Genomic DNA, 16,629 nt, shown 5'->3' on the forward strand with positions numbered 1-16,629 from the left:
ATGTAAGTCTATGTAGTGTGTGCTGTGTATATAGTGTCTATAATGTAAGTCTATATAGTGTGTGCTGTGTATATAGTGTCTATAATGTAAGTCTATGTAGTGTGTGCTGTGTATATAGTGTCTATAATGTAAGTCTATGTAGTGTGTGCTGTGTATATAGTGTCTATAATGTAAGTCTATATAGTGTGTGCTGCGTATATAGTGTGTGCTGTGTATATAGTGTCTATAATGTAAGTCTATGTAGTGTGTGCTGTGTATATAGTGTCTATAATGTAAGTCTATGTAGTGTGTGCTGTGTATATAGTGTCTATAATGTAAGTCTATGTAGTGTGTGCTGGGTATATAGTGTGTGCTGTGTATATAGTGTCTATAATGTAAGTCTATGTAGTGTGTGCTGTGTATATAGTGTCTATAATGTAAGTCTATGTAGTGTGTGCTGTGTATATAGTGTGTGCTGTGTATATAGTGTATATAGTGTGTGCTGTGTATATAGTGTCTATAATGTAAGTCTATGTAGTGTGTGCTGTGTATATAGTGTCTATAATGTAAGTCTATATAGTGTGTGCTGTGTATATCGTGTGTGCTGTGTATATAGTGTCTATAATGTAAGTCTATGTAGTGTGTGCTGTGTATATAGTGTCTATAATGTAAGTCTATATAGTGTTTGCTGTGTATATAGTGTCTATAATGTAAGTATATATAGTGTGTGCTGTGTATATAGTGTCTATGATGTAAGTCTATGTAGTGTGTGCTGTGTATATAGTGTCTATAATGTAAGTCTATATAGTGTGTGCTGTGTATATAGTGTGTGCTGTGTATATAGTGTCTATAATGTAAGTCTATGTAGTGTGTGCTGTGTATATAGCGTCTATAATGTAAGTCTATGTAGTGTGTCCTGTGTATATAGTGTCTATAATGTAATTCTATATAGTGTGTGCTGTGTATATAGTGTCTATAATGTAAGTCTATGTAGTGTGTGCTGTGTATATAGTGTCTATAATGTAAGTCTATATAGTGTGTTCTGTGTATATAGTGTGTGCTGTGTATATAGTGCCTATAATGTAAGTCTATATAGTGTGTGCTGTGTATATAGTGTCTATAATGTAAGTCTATATAGTGTGTGCTGTGTATATAGTGTCTATAATGTAAGTCCATATAGTGTGTGCTGTGTCTATAGTGTCTATAATGTATGTCTATATAGTGTGTGCTGTGTATATAGTATCTATAATGTAAGTCTATATAGTGTGTGCTGTGTATATAGTGTGTGCTGTGTATATAGTGTCTATAATGTAAGTCTATATAGTGTGTGCTGTGTATATAGTGTGTGCTGTGTATATAGTGTCTATAATGTAAGTCTATATAGTGTGTGCTGTGTATATAGTGTCTATAATGTAAGTCTATGTAGTGTGTGCTGTGTATATAGTGTGTGCTGTGTATATAGTGTCTATAATGTAAGTCTATGTAGTGTGTGCTGTGTATATAGTGTGTGCTGTGTATATAGTGTCTATAATGTAAGTCTATGTAGTGTGTGCTGTGTATATAGTGTCTATAATGTAAGTCTATGTAGTGTGTGCTGTGTATATAGTGTGTGCTGTGTATATAGTGTATATAGTGTGTGCTGTGTATATAGTGTGTGCTGTGTATATAGTGTCTATAATGTAAGTCTATGTAGTGTGTGCTGTGTATATAGTGTCTATAATGTAAGTCTATATAGTGTGTGCTGTGTATATCGTGTGTGCTGTGTGTATATAGTGTCTATAATGTAAGTCTATGTAGTGTGTGCTGTGTATATAGTGTGTGCTGTGTATATAGTGTCTATAATGTAAGTATATATAGTGTGTGCTGTGTATATAGTGTCTATAATGTAAGTCTATGTAGTGTGTGCTGTGTATATAGTGTCTATAATGTAAGTCTATGTAGTGTGTGCTGTGTATATAGTGTCTATAATGTAAGTCTATGTAGTGTGTGCTGTGTATATAGTGTCTATAATGTAAGTCTATATAGTGTGTGCTGTGTATATAGTGTCTATAATGTAAGTCTATATAGTGTGTGCTGTGTATATAGTGTCTATGATGTAAGTCTATGTAGTGTGTGCTGTGTATATAGTGTCTATAATGTAAGTCTATATAGTGTGTGCTGTGTATATAGTGTGTGCTGTGTATATAGTGTCTATAATGTAAGTCTATGTAGTGTGTGCTGTGTATATAGTGTCTATAATGTAAGTCTATGTAGTGTGTCCTGTGTATATAGTGTCTATAATGTAATTCTATATAGTGTGTGCTGTGTATATAGTGTATATAATGTAAGTCTATGTAGTGTGTGCTGTGTATATAGTGTGTGCTGTGTATAGAGTGTATATAGTGTGTGCTGTGTATATAGTGTCTATAATGTAAGTCTATGTAGTGTGTGCTGTGTATATAGTGTCTATAATGTAAGTCTATATAGTGTGTGCTGTGTATATCGTGTGTGCTGTGTATATAGTGTCTATAATGTAAGTCTATGTAGTGTGTGCTGTGTATATAGTGTCTATAATGTAAGTATATATAGTGTGTGCTGTGTATATAGTGTCTATAATGTAAGTCTATGTAGTGTGTGCTGTGTATATAGTGTCTATAATGTAAGTCTATGTAGTGTGTGCTGTGTATATAGTGTCTATAATGTAAGTCTATATAGTGTTTGCTGTGTATATAGTGTCTATAATGTAAGTATATATAGTGTGTGCTGTGTATATAGTGTCTATGATGTAAGTCTATGTAGTGTGTGCTGTGTATATAGTGTCTATAATGTAAGTCTATATAGTGTGTGCTGTGTATATAGTGTGTGCTGTGTATATAGTGTCTATAATGTAAGTCTATGTAGTGTGTGCTGTGTATATAGCGTCTATAATGTAAGTCTATGTAGTGTGTCCTGTGTATATAGTGTCTATAATGTAATTCTATATAGTGTGTGCTGTGTATATAGTGTCTATAATGTAAGTCTATGTAGTGTGTGCTGTGTATATAGTGTGTGCTGTGTATATAGTGTCTATAATGTAAGTCTATGTAGTGTGTGCTGTGCATATAGTGTCTATAATGTAAGTCTATATAGTGTGTTCTGTGTATATAGTGTGTGCTGTGTATATAGTGCCTATAATGTAAGTCTATATAGTGTGTGCTGTGTATATAGTGTCTATAATGTAAGTCTATATAGTGTGTGCTTTGTATATAGTGTCTATAATGTAAGTCCATATAGTGTGTGCTGTGTCTATAGTGTCTATAATGTATGTCTATATAGTGTGTGCTGTGTATATAGTATCTATAATGTAAGTCTATATAGTGTGTGCTGTGTATATAGTGTGTGCTGTGTATATAGTGTCTATAATGTAAGTCTATATAGTGTGTGCTGTGTATATAGTGTGTGCTGTGTATATAGTGTCTATAATGTAAGTCTATATAGTGTGTGCTGTGTATATAGTGTCTATAATGTAAGTCTATGTAGTGTGTGCTGTGTATATAGTGTGTGCTGTGTATATAGTGTCTATAATGTAAGTCTATGTAGTGTGTGCTGTGTATATAGTGTGTGCTGTGTATATAGTGTCTATAATGTAAGTCTATGTAGTGTGTGCTGTGTATATAGTGTCTATAATGTAAGTCTATGTAGTGTGTGCTGTGTATATAGTGTGTGCTGTGTATATAGTGTATATAGTGTGTGCTGTGTATATAGTGTGTGCTGTGTATATAGTGTCTATAATGTAAGTCTATGTAGTGTGTGCTGTGTATATAGTGTCTATAATGTAAGTCTATATAGTGTGTGCTGTGTATATCGTGTGTGCTGTGTATATAGTGTCTATAATGTAAGTCTATGTAGTGTGTGCTGTGTATATAGTGTGTGCTGTGTATATAGTGTCTATAATGTAAGTATATATAGTGTGTGCTGTGTATATAGTGTCTATAATGTAAGTCTATGTAGTGTGTGCTGTGTATATAGTGTCTATAATGTAAGTCTATGTAGTGTGTGCTGTGTATATAGTGTCTATAATGTAAGTCTATGTAGTGTGTGCTGTGTATATAGTGTCTATAATGTAAGTCTATATAGTGTGTGCTGTGTATATAGTGTCTATAATGTAAGTCTATATAGTGTGTGCTGTGTATATATTGTCTATGATGTAAGTCTATGTAGTGTGTGCTGTGTATATAGTGTCTATAATGTAAGTCTATATAGTGTGTGCTGTGTATATAGTGTGTGCTGTGTATATAGTGTCTATAATGTAAGTCTATGTAGTGTGTGCTGTGTATATAGTGTCTATAATGTAAGTCTATGTAGTGTGTCCTGTGTATATAGTGTCTATAATGTAATTCTATATAGTGTGTGCTGTGTATATAGTGTCTATAATGTAAGTCTATGTAGTGTGTGCTGTGTATATAGTGTGTGCTGTGTATATAGTGTCTATAATGTAAGTCTATATAGTGTGTGCTGTGTATATAGTGTGTGCTGTGTATATAGTGTCTATAATGTAAGTCTATGTAGTGTGTGCTGTGTATATAGTGTCTATAATGTAAGTCTATATAGTGTGTGCTGTGTATATAGTGTCTATAATGTAAGTCTATATAGTGTGTGCTGTGTATATAGTGTCTATAATGTAAGTCTATGTAGTGTGTGCTGTGTATATAGTGTCTATAATGTAAGTCTATGTAGTGTGTGCTGTGTCTATAATGTAAGTCTATATAGTGTGTGCTGTGTATATAGTGTCTATAATGTAAGTCTATGTAGTGTGTGCTGTGTATATAGTGTCTATAATGTAAGTCTATATAGTGTGTGCTGTGTATATAGTGTCTATAATGTAAGTCTATATAGTGTGTGCTGTGTATATAGTGTCTATAATGTAAGTCTATATAGTGTGTGCTGTGTATATAGTGTCTATAATGTAAGTCTATATAGTGTGTGCTGTGTATATAGTGTCTATAATGTAAGTCTATAGTGTGTGCTGTGTATATAGTGTCTATATAGTGTGTACTGTGTATATAGTGTCTATATAGTGTGTGCTGTGTATATAGTGTCTATAATGTAAGTCTATATAGTGTGTGCTGTTTATATAGTGTGTGCTGTGTATATAGTGTCTATAATGTAAGTCTACGTAGTGTGTGCTGTGTATATAGTGTCTATAATGTAAGTCTATATAGTGTGTGCTGTGTATATAGTGTCTATAATGTAAGTCTATGTAGTGTGTGCTGTGTATATAGTGTCTATAATGTAAGTCTATGTAGTGTGTGCTGTGTATATAGTGTATAATGTAAGTCTATGTAGTGTGTGCTGTGTATATAGTGTCTATAATGTAAGTCTATGTAGTGTGTGTGTTTATGTGTGTGTTTGTCATAATGTAAGTCTATATACTGTGTGCTGTGTATATAGTGTGTGCTGTGTATATAGTGTCTATAATGTAAGTCTATGTAGTGTGTGCTGTGTATATAGTGTCTATAATGTAAGTCTATATAGTGTGTGCTGTGTATATAGTGTCTATAATGTAAGTCTATGTAGTGTGTGCTGTGTATATAGTGTCTATAATGTAAGTCTATATAGTGTGTGCTGTGTATATAGTGTCTATAATGTAAGTCTATGTAGTGTGTTCTGTGTATATAGTGTATATAATGTAAGTCTATGTAGTGTGTGCTGTGTATATAGTGTCTATAATGTAAGTCTATATAGTGTGTGCTGTGTATATAGTGTCTATAATGTAAGTCTATGTAGTGTGTGCTGTGTATATAGTGTCTATAATGTAAGTCTATATAGTGTGTGCTGTGTATATAGTGTCTATAATGTAAGTCTATGTAGTGTGTGCTGTGTATATAGTGTCTATAATGTAAGTCTATATAGTGTGTGCTGTGTATATAGTGTCTATAATGTAAGTCTATGTAGTGTGTGTGTGTGTGTCATAATGTAAGTCTATATAGTGTGTGCTGTGTATATAGTGTCTATAATGTAAGTCTATGTAGTGTGTGCTGTGTATATAGTGTCTATAATGTAAGTCTATGTAGTGTGTGCTGTGTATATAGTGTGTGATGTGTATATAGTGTCTATAATGTAAGTCTATGTAGTGTGTGCTGTGTATATAGTGTCTATAATGTAAGTCTATGTAGTGTGTGCTGTGTATATAGTGTCTATAATGTAAGTCTATGTAGTGTGTGCTGTGTATATAGTGTCTATAATGTAAGTCTATGTAGTGTGTGCTGTGTATATAGTGTCTATAATGTAAGTCTATGTAGTGTGTGCTGGGTATATAGTGTCTATAATGTAAGTCTATATAGTGTGTGCTGTGTTTATAGTGTCTATAATGTAAGTCTATATAGTGTGTGCGTGTAGTGTGTGTGGTTTGAATATATAGTGTGTGGTGTTAGTGTGAATTGTATATAGGGTGTTTAATCTCACATTTTTTGTGTGTGAAATAATTTCCCACCCATAGAGCCCTCTGCAGTAAGTCAGATGCTCAGAACCCCCCCCCCCCCCCCTGCAGTATAATCTCCCCCATGGAGCCCTCAGTAGTTTTTATACTGCAGGGGGGGGGGGGCAGAGCGTTTGATTGACTGTTCAGGGTTCTATAGGGGAATAACTCCTTCCCCCCCCAAGAGCCATAAGGGCGGATTTACACGAACGTGTAATACGTCCGTGCAACGCGCGTGCTTTTCACGCGCGTCGCACGGACCTATGCTAGTCTATGGGGCAGTGCAGACTGTCAGTGATTTTTGCGCAGCTTGAGTCCGCTGCGTAAAACTGACATGTCCTATATTTCTGCGTTTTTTGCGCATCACGCACCCATTGAAGTCAATGGGTGTGTGAAAATCACGCATGCCACACGGAGGCACCTCCGTGGGACGTGCGTGATTTGCTCAACAGCAGTAAAACTGTGATTGCAAACAGAAAAGCACCAGGTGCTACAAACATACAAACAGAGTGTCATAATGATGGCGGCTGCGCGAAAGGCACGCAGCCGCGCATCATATGGTGATGACACACGGAGCTGTTAAGTGTCTTTTGCGCGCGCAAAACGGCGTATTTTTTGCGTGCGCAAAACGCACATGCTCGTGTAAATCTGCCCTAAGTGTCAGACGCTTAGACCCTCCCATAGGGCACTCAGCAGTCAGTCAGATGCACTGGGGAGGGGTGTCTGACTGCTTAAAGGGTAACTAATGAAACTTTTTAAAAAAAATTACATGTCATAGTGACATGTCAAATGTTCTAATCGGTGGGGGTCCGGGCACTGAGACCCCACCAATCGCTGAAACAAAGCGCTCAGGTGAGTGATGTGCCACTTTGTTTCTGATCGTCTTTCCTCTGATAGCCGAGCATGCGGTGTACGGGCACAACAGAAAGTCTATGAGTCCGTACACCGCGCCGAGGAAAGACAATCAGAAATGAAGTGGAACAGCGCTCACCCGGGCACTCCTGCTGCTTTGTTTTAGTGATCGGTGGTGGTCTCAATGCTGGGACCCCCATCAATCAAAACTTCTGACATATCACTCTCACTATGACACGCCAAATGTTTTTTAAAAGTTTAGTTACCTCTTGGGGACTGAATTTATTGGTTTGAGTTAATGTATGGGCCTGGGTCTTAATTTGCTTAGGGGTCTGGGGTATAAGACAATTTATGGTGTTTATTTCTGAATTTTTATGTTGCTATAGATGCTGAAAATGGCTACAGAATCGAGGGGAAAAGATTTCTCATCAGGAAACTCTGCAATCATCAGGAGAAGTCGCCATAACGGTCTGTGTCAGATGGAGAAGAAAAGAGAACGACCCATCAGTGAAGACATCTCCTGTGAGTCATTGCATTTATCTGTCCCCTCTCCTGACATGCCTGTTATCGGAAATCCTTGTATTCCACATAAAGTCTTTGTGTACCCAGGACTAATAGACAAATGCGTGTTACCATTCCCCTTGTCAGGAGGAAGTGTCCCACACAGTGTGATAATGTCAGCGATGGTTGGAGACTGTCAGTGTGTAGGGACACAGCCCTTTGACAAGGGGAATCGTAACACTCATTTGTCAATGCTCACACAGAAAGGTGGTGTTTAATATAGACATGGTGTGGCAGGGCGGTGGTGGAGAAGGGGGCCCAAGCTTGAGGAACAGCCCAGGGCCCATGGTTTACTTAATCCGCCACTGATCGCTGGAGGATAAAACACAGACTCCTAGATACGTTTGGGATCGCTGCGAATGCGCCACAAAAAAACGGAACTGCTATTTGATGCGTGATTTACATCCCCTTTGAATTCAATGGGGAAATCCCGCAACATATAATCAGTGTTTACGTAAAGACAATTGACATGCTGCGAAATGAAATTCCGCATCGCAGGTGAATTTGAGCGTATTTTTCTACTCAGTATTTACACAGCGTGTGGATGAGATTTGTTTTACCTCATCCACTTTGCTGCTGCTGTATTTGTTGCGGATTTTTTGCAAAGAAATCAGTTGTGGAAAGTCCGCCGTATTTACGCAGCGTGTGAACTGGCCCTAAAAGTGAGCGTGATCTCACGTAGCAGCTAAGGGACAATCCTGATAATCAGGTTAGGAGCAGCTTCTCTGACGTTGTTGGCTGTTCATAAGGCTAAGCCGTCTGCCATGGGAAGAAGTGAAAGCCGACAAGAAGGAGCGCCTATGACTTGCGAGTCAAATGATAACCTTAGGAACAGCCAACAACCTCAGAGAAAGTGCCACTAAGCCGTCTGCCACGAGTCCCAGGGGCGTAGTTAAGGTCTTAAAACAACAGGGGCAATAGCCTCAACATATATGCCCCATAAAAAATGTGTGTGTGTGTGTGTGTGTATGTGTGTGTATGTGTGTGTGTGTGTGTGTGTGTGTGTGTACACCGTGTTCCAAATTATTATGCACATTGGATTTAAGTGTCATAAACATTTAATTATTAGTTTTTCAATGAAACTCATGGATGGTCTTGTGTGTTAGGCGGGATTCACACGACCGGGTCGCGTCCGAGTGCCGGCCGGTAAAATCGGCCATTCTGCCCGGCCGGTTTGCATAAAGTTAAGCATCCGTGCCGGGCCGGGCAGATCCGGACAGTGACATCATCGGCAACTCCTGAAGGGGAATCCCCATGTGTTCGGGGATTCCGCTTCAGGAGTTTCCCCTGATGTCACTGCCCAGATATGGACAGAGACATCAAGCGCTCTGTCCAGGAGCGGAATCCCCGAACACACGGGGATTCCGCTCCTTCAAGGAGCTAAAGTGCGGCTAGCACATAGCAGAGCGGGGAGATACCTCCCCGCTCTGCTATAGTGGCGTCGCTACAGTAGTAGCAGCAGCAGCAGCTGCTGCAGCTGCTAGCGGCGCCATCAAAGATGTCGCCGGGCCAGGGCGCTTTTAACAAGCAGGAGAAGGGAGCCAGCGCAGCGCTCCCTCCACCTGCTGTACACCCCGGCCCTGCCACACCGTGTACAGCGATGCCATTCGTCAGAATGGCGTCAACTCCTCCTCCTCACATGCACTCTGCGCTGTGAGGAGGAGGAGATAGAGCGCAAGAGCCGGAAAACCCGGCCGTCACTCGGGACACATCCCGGTGATGGCCGGGTATTACCCGGCCCCATAGACTTCTATGGGAGCCGGGCGGCCGGGTACCCGGGCGAAAATAGAGCATGTTCTATTTTTTGACGGGCGGTTTTGCCGGCCGTCAAAAAATCGGCCGTGTGAATAGCCCCATTAGGGGTCTATTATTCCTAATGCAGCCGGGTGCCGGCCGATTTATGAACGGCCGGCACCCGGCCGGGAAACCCTGCCGTGTGAATGAGGCCTTAGGGCTCTTTGGATCATTGTAATCAATCTCAGACACCTGTGATAATTAGTTTGCCAGGTGTGCCCAATCAAAGGAAAACTACTTAAGAAGGATGTTCCACATTATTAAGCAGGCCACAGGTTTCAAGCAATATGGGAAAGAAAAAGGATCTCTCTGCTGCCGAAAAGCGTGAAATAGTGCAATACCGTGGACAAGGAATGAAAACATTGGATATTTCAAGAAAACTTAAGCTTGATCATCGTACTGTAAAAAGATTTGTGGCTGATTCAGAGCACAGACGGGTTTGTTCAGATAAAGGCATAATGAGGAAGGTTTCTGCCAGACAAATGAATAGGATTAGGAGAGCAGCTGCTAAAATGCCATTGCAAAGCAGCAAACAGGTATTTGAAGCCGCTGGTGCCTCTGGAGTCCCGCGAACCTCAAGGTGTAGGATCCTCCAGAGGTTTGCAAGTGTGCATAAAGCTATTATTCGGCCACCCCTAAACAATGCTCACAAGCAGAAACCGTTGCAGTGGGCTCAGAAATACATGAAGACTAATTTTCAAACCGTGTTGTTTACTGACGAGTGCCCTGCAACCCTGGATGGTCCAGATGGATGGAGTAGTGGATGGTTGGTGAATGGCCACCATGTCCGAACAAGGCTGCAACGTCAGCAAGGAGGTGGCGGAGTCATGTTTTGGGCTGGAATCATGGGGAGAGAGCTGGTAGGCCCGTTTAGGGTCCCTGACGGTGTGAAAATGACCTCTGCAAAGTACGTAGAGTTTATGACTGACCACTTTCTTCTGTGGTACAAAAAGAAGAACCGTGCCTTCCGTAGCAAAATTATCTTCATGCATGAACATGCACCATCTCATGCTGCAAAGAATACCTCTGTGTCATTGGCTGCTATGGGCATAAAAGGAGAGAAACTTATTGTGTCGCCCCCATGTTCCCCTGACCTCAACCCTATTGAGAACCTTTGGAGCATCCTCAAGCAAAATATCTATGAGGGTGGGAGGCAGTTCACATTAAAACAGAAGCTCTGGGAGGCGATTCTGACATCCTGCAAAGATATTCAAGCAGAAACTGTCCAAATACTCACAAATTCAATGGATGCAAGAATTGTGAAGGTGATATCAGAGAAGGGGTCCTATGTTACCATGTAACTTGGCCTGTTAAGTTTTTTTTATTGAAAGAGCTTTTGATTTCTATAAATATGACCTCCTGATGCTGCAAATTCAACAAATGACCATTTTAGTCTCTTTACAACTTTTAAAATGTTTTGATCTCTGTTGTGCATAATAATGTGAAACAAAAAATTCAGTTATCATTAGGATATTTGTTCAATAAAATTAGCATTATACTCCAACGGCTGATGCTTGAAGATTATACTGACTGTCATTTGCATCGACTATTTAGGAAAATCAGTGAAAAATAACATTTGCGTAATAATTTGGAATACAGTGTAGATCGAAATCCGGAGCATTAACCGGTCACTGCCGGCTCCGTGGTTTCCTTCACTGTAATTGACATCAGCACCAAAACCAGTTAATGTGTATAACGTACAAACGTGAGCGCCACACTTTCTGTATCACACCCCCGGTAATGGAGGGGGGGCAGACATCTTGGCTGTATGGGGCCCAGACATTCCTGATGGTGGCCCTGGCAGTTATGATCCGGTAGAGCTGGTTGTCACCCGGGCCGCTTCATTCCACTGTATGGCTTTGGACTTCTCAAGTTTGTCCTGCAAAAAATACAAAAAGTTATTTTGTGTTACTGCATTACAAAGACTTTGTGCAAATTAGAAAAGAAAAAACAGCAGTAAAGTCAGTAAACGGTCCTCGTGCTGTGAGGTTGTTCGGCTGCTCATTCAGTCTGTTTCTGGTTTGGCAGCCGAATGGTGGCCATTTTGGCCTAAAAGGGCAAATTTGCTGCTCTGGAGACTGGGAAAACCGGACAGTGAGAACCCCAATGTTAACTGAAATAGCAGCATATTGGTTGTCGCACAGTTTTTCCAGGTAATGGAAACCTAAAAATATAAATTCAGAACTTTTCGGTTATCTGATGTATATGGCTTGGCTTCAAGGGATTCTTTACTTTTTTCGGGGGTTCTCCAGACAATCACTACATTTTAGAAAGGGTCCCTTGACATTAAGCTGATTACAAAGTGTCCCCCTGAAGGGACCCCCAGCGATCAGCTGTGATCAGTAGGGAAACCTGGCAGTAAGTGTTCAATTTCCTTGCAGCACCACCGCAGGAGAAATTAGGCATTACACAGTGTCCATTCATAGCAATATGGTGTCTGCGTAATACAAGACAGGTCCACCAAAAAGAGAGAGATGTTCTTTGTAACCGCTCTCCACTCTGGCCGAGAGATGAACCTGAAAATGAAAATGAATGTTCTTGAATGAATTATACATGGGCGGCTCAGCCTGCCAGAGCGTGTCTCTCTTTTGGGTCATAGAGTGGCATCAAGGCATATGATATCCATAATGCTAAATAGGTGAGACAAACCCTTTAATCTCTTCTGCTGCCTATTATAATAGTAAATGAATAAGGCTGCATGAGTGATATCACGTCTGTAGGGTCCAGCTGCATGGTTGTCAGCCACGTCTGTAGGGTCCAGGTGCATGTTTGTCAGCCACGTCTGTAGGGTCCAGGTGCATGTTTGTCAGCCACGTCTGTAGGGCCCATGTGCATGGTTGTCAGCCACGTCTGTAGGGTCCAGGTAAATGGTTGTCAGCCACATCTGTAGGGTCCAGGTGCATGGTTGTCAGCCACCTCTGTAAGGTCCAGGTGCATGGTTGTCAGCCACGTTTGTAGGGTCCAGGTGCATGAGTGATATCACGTCTGTAGGGTCCAGGTGCATGGTTGTCAGCCACGTCTGTAGAGTCCAGGTGCATGGTTGTCAGCCGCGTCTGTAGGGTCCAGGTGCATGGTTGTCAGCCGCGTCTGTAGGGTCCAGGTGCATGGTTGTCAGCCGCGTCTGTAGGGTCCAGGTGCATGGTTGTCAGCTGCGTCTGTAGGGTCCAGGTGCATGGTTGTCAGCCACGTCTGTAAGGTCAAGGTGCATGGTTGTCAGCCACATTTGTAGGGTCCAGGTGCATGGTTGTCAGCCGCGTCTGTAGGGTCCAGGTGCATGGTTGTCAGCCGCGTCTGTAGGGTCCAGGTGCATGGTTGTCAGCTGCGTCTGTAGGGTCCAGGTGCATGGTTGTCAGCCACGTCTGTAAGGTCCAGGTGCATGGTTGTCAGCCACATTTGTAGGGTCCAGGTGTATGGTTGTCAGCCGCGTCTGTAGGGTCCAGGTGCATGGTTGTCAGCCGCGTCTGTAGAGTCCAGGTGCATGAGTGATATCACGTCTGTAGGGTCCAGGTGCATGGTTGTCAGCCGCGTCTGTAGGGTCCAGGTGCATGGTTGTCAGCCACGTCTGTAGGGTTCAGGTGCATGATTGTCAGCCACATCTGTAGGGTCCAGGTGCATGGTTGTCAGCCACGTCTGTAGGGTCCAGGTGCATGATTGTCAGCCGGGTCTGTAGGGTCCAGGTGCATGGTTGTCAGCCACGTCTGTAGGGTACATGTGCATGGTTGTCAGCCATGTCTGTAGGGTCCAGGTGCATGGTTGACAGCCACGTCTGTAGGGTCCAGGTGCATGGTTGTCAGCCACATCTGTAGGGTTCAGGTGCATGAGTGATATCACGTCTGTAGGGTCCAGGTGCATGGTTGTCAGCCACGTCTGTAGGGTTCAGGTGCATGATTGTCAGCCACGTCTGTAGGGTCCAGGTGCAGGGTTGTCAGCCACGTCTGTAGGGTCCAGGTGCATGGTTGTCAGCCATGTCTGTAGGGTCCAGGTGCATGGTTGACAGCCACGTCTGTAGGGTCCAGGTGCATGGTTGTCAGCCACATCTGTAGAGTCCAGGTGCATGGTTTCAGCCACGTCTGTAGGGTCCAGGTGCATGGTTGTCAGCCACTTCTGGAGGGTCCAGGTGCATGGTTGTCAGCCACGTCTGTAGAGTCCAGGTGCATGGTTGTCAGCCACGTCTGTAGGGTCCAGGTGCATGGTTGTCAGCCACGTCTGTAGGGTCCAGGTGCATGGTTGTCAGCCACGTCTGTAGAGTCCAGGTGCATGGTTGTCAGTCACGTCTGTAGGGTCCAGGTGCATGGTTGTCAGCCATATCTGTAGGGTCCAGGTGCATGAGTGATATCACGTCTGTAGGGTCCAGGTGCATGGTTGTCAGCCACGTCTGTAGGGTTCAGGTGCATGATTGTCAGCCACGTCTGTAGGGTCCAGGTGCAGGGTTGTCAGCCTGGTCTGTAGGGTCCTGGTGCTTGGTTGTCAGCCACGTCTGGAGGGTCCAGGTGCATGGTTGTCAGCCACGTCTGTAGGGTCCAGGTGCATGGTTGTCAGCCACGTCTGTAGGGTCAGGTGTATGGTTGTCAGCCAAAACAACAAAAAACACTCCTGCCAAACCAGTTACCCCTTTGCCTTTGCCAAATCCCATTTACATGGGTGAAAATGAGAAAAAAAACAGTAAAACCCAGAACAATTATTTTGTATAAAAGAGGAAAGCAGAAGTTCCAGCCGTTATTCCAGCCTGTAGTGAAACTTGTAAACACAGAAAAAGGCCATACTTACAAATGGACACAGCCAGGTCAGAAAAAGCTGATGAAGGAGAGTGAGCAGGTGCTTTAAATAAAAATAGCCACTCCCACTAGTCTTGAGGGGAGTGGTGTGTGGTGCATGGGATGTGTAGTAAGAAATAATAAATGAATAGTGTGTGTGCAAGTGTAATACTATAAGTGAAGTATAGGGGGCAGTAATGAGAAGTGCCTCAATAGAAATAAGTGGATAATGGGGTGCAAGTGAGTGAAACATGGAGGGATAGTGTGTACGTCATGAGGCACAACGTGTATAGCCAGGTAGAAGCCTATTTGTGACGCCTTGATAGTTCATAGAGCGGGCTACCCTGCATGCTATGCCAAACAACAACCCACCATGCTCTCCCAGCATCAAAGACCCGGCTGTGTCCAAGAGAAGCGAATATACGTAATAATGAAAAATACCTGGGGTATTAGTGATCATTCTGGCCAAAAGGACGCAAGCTCGCAATCCACGACAAGGATCCCCAGACTTGCGAGTCCCTAACTGGAACTGAATGTTCCTGATGCACAGACAAAACAGACATATACAAAAACACCGAAAAAGGTCATACTAATGATTACTAATACCCCAGGTATTTTTCATTATTACGTATATTCGCTTCTCTTGGACACAGCCGGGTCTTTGATGCTGGGAGAGCATGGTGGGTTGTTGTTTGGCATAGCATGCAGGGTAGCCCGCTCTATGAACTATCAAGGCGTCACAAATAGGCTTCTACCTGGCTATACACGTTGTGCCTCATGACGTACACACTATCCCTCCATGTTTCACACACTTGCACCCCATTATCCATTTTATTTCTATTGAGGCACTTTACTCATTACTGCCCCCTATATTTCACTCATAGTATTACACTTGCACACACACTATTCATTTATTATTTCTTACTACACATCCCATGCACCACACACACCACTCCCCTCAAGATCTGTAGTGAAACTTGTGTCTGGTCATTCCGGGGGTTCAGTGGGGTGATAACTTATTACTGGGAGTTTATACAGTGGACAAATATCGGAGGCAGAACCTCAGGGCCAGTGGCGTAGCTACCACTATAGCAGCCGTAGCGGCTGCTGCGGGGCCCGCGGCATGAGGGGGCCCGTGTCGCCCGCCGGCACGGGCCGCCACCATGGCCGGAGGCTCCACTATCAGCCGCTATGGCTGCTACAGCGCGGCGCCACTAAACACTACGGCAGAGCAGGGAGGTATCTCCCCGCTCTGCCATTAAACAAAAGACATGTATCTCCTAGCCACAGGATATCCACAGGACAGGGGATACATGTGTGATCGCTGGCAGCGATAGGGAGAACGGGGGACTGAAAGTCCCCTGAAGTTCTCCTTTACAAACCTCGGACTTCCGGGGTCTGTGTCGGCAGCTCCGTAGAAATGAATGGAGCGCCGTTCGCGCTTGTGCGCATGCGTGACCAGCTCTCCTTTCATTTTTATTGAGCTGCGCAGTCAGAGGTTAGTCATGGAGAACTTCAGGGGACTTCCAGTCCCCCGTTCTCCCTATCGCTGCCAGCGATCACACATGTATCCCCTATCCTGTGGATAGCGGATACATATCTTTTGTAGGACACACTGTAGGTCACTTTTTTTGGGGGGTTGGGGACGCTGTATGGCGTTCCCAACAGGGGGGGGCTGTATGGCGTTCCCTACAGGGGGGGCTGTATGGCGTTCCCTACAGGGGGGGCTGTATGGCGTTCCCTACAGGGGGGGCTGTATGGCGTTATCTACAGAGGGGGCTGTATGGCGCTATCTACAGGGGGGGTCTGTATGGCATTCCCTACAGGGAGGGGGCTGTATGGCGTTCCCTACAGGGGGTGGCTTATGGCGTTCCCTACAGGGGTGGCTGTATGGTGTTCCCTACAGGGGGGGGCTGTGTGGCGTTCCCTACAGGGGGGTGCTGTATGGTTTTCCCTACAGGGGGGGGGGCTGTATGGCGTTAGCGCCATATAGTCCCATCTGTAGAGAACGCCATACAGCCCCCTCTGTAGATAACGCCACACAGCCCCCCCTGTAGATAGTGCAATACAGCCCCCTCTGTAGATAGCGCCATACACCCCCCCTGTAGATAGTGCAATACAGCCCCCTCTGTAGATAGCGCCGTACACCCCCCTGTAGATAGCGCGATACAGCCCCCTCTGTAGATAACGCCATACAGCCCCCCCTGTAGATAGCGCCATACAGCCCCCCTGCAGATACCGCCATACAGTCCC

At 43.3% G+C, this 16,629-nt stretch overlaps 1 protein-coding gene across 3 annotated transcripts in view; it reads left to right on the forward strand.

Moving 5' to 3' along the window:
* LOC142698164 (protein kinase C delta type-like) overlaps positions 1 to 16,629 on the forward strand; it is a 336,589-nt gene that overhangs the window by 183,460 nt on the left and 136,500 nt on the right. For all 3 annotated transcript variants that reach the window (XR_012865714.1, XR_012865715.1, XM_075847826.1), the window contains one exon: positions 7,654 to 7,789. The gene's annotated coding sequence lies outside the window, so the exon portion shown is untranslated. The remainder of the gene's footprint in view (positions 1 to 7,653; positions 7,790 to 16,629) is intronic.

The sequence above is a fragment of the Rhinoderma darwinii genome (assembly GCF_050947455.1).
Source record: "Rhinoderma darwinii isolate aRhiDar2 chromosome 12 unlocalized genomic scaffold, aRhiDar2.hap1 SUPER_12_unloc_4, whole genome shotgun sequence".
Lineage (NCBI taxonomy): Eukaryota > Metazoa > Chordata > Amphibia > Anura > Rhinodermatidae > Rhinoderma > Rhinoderma darwinii.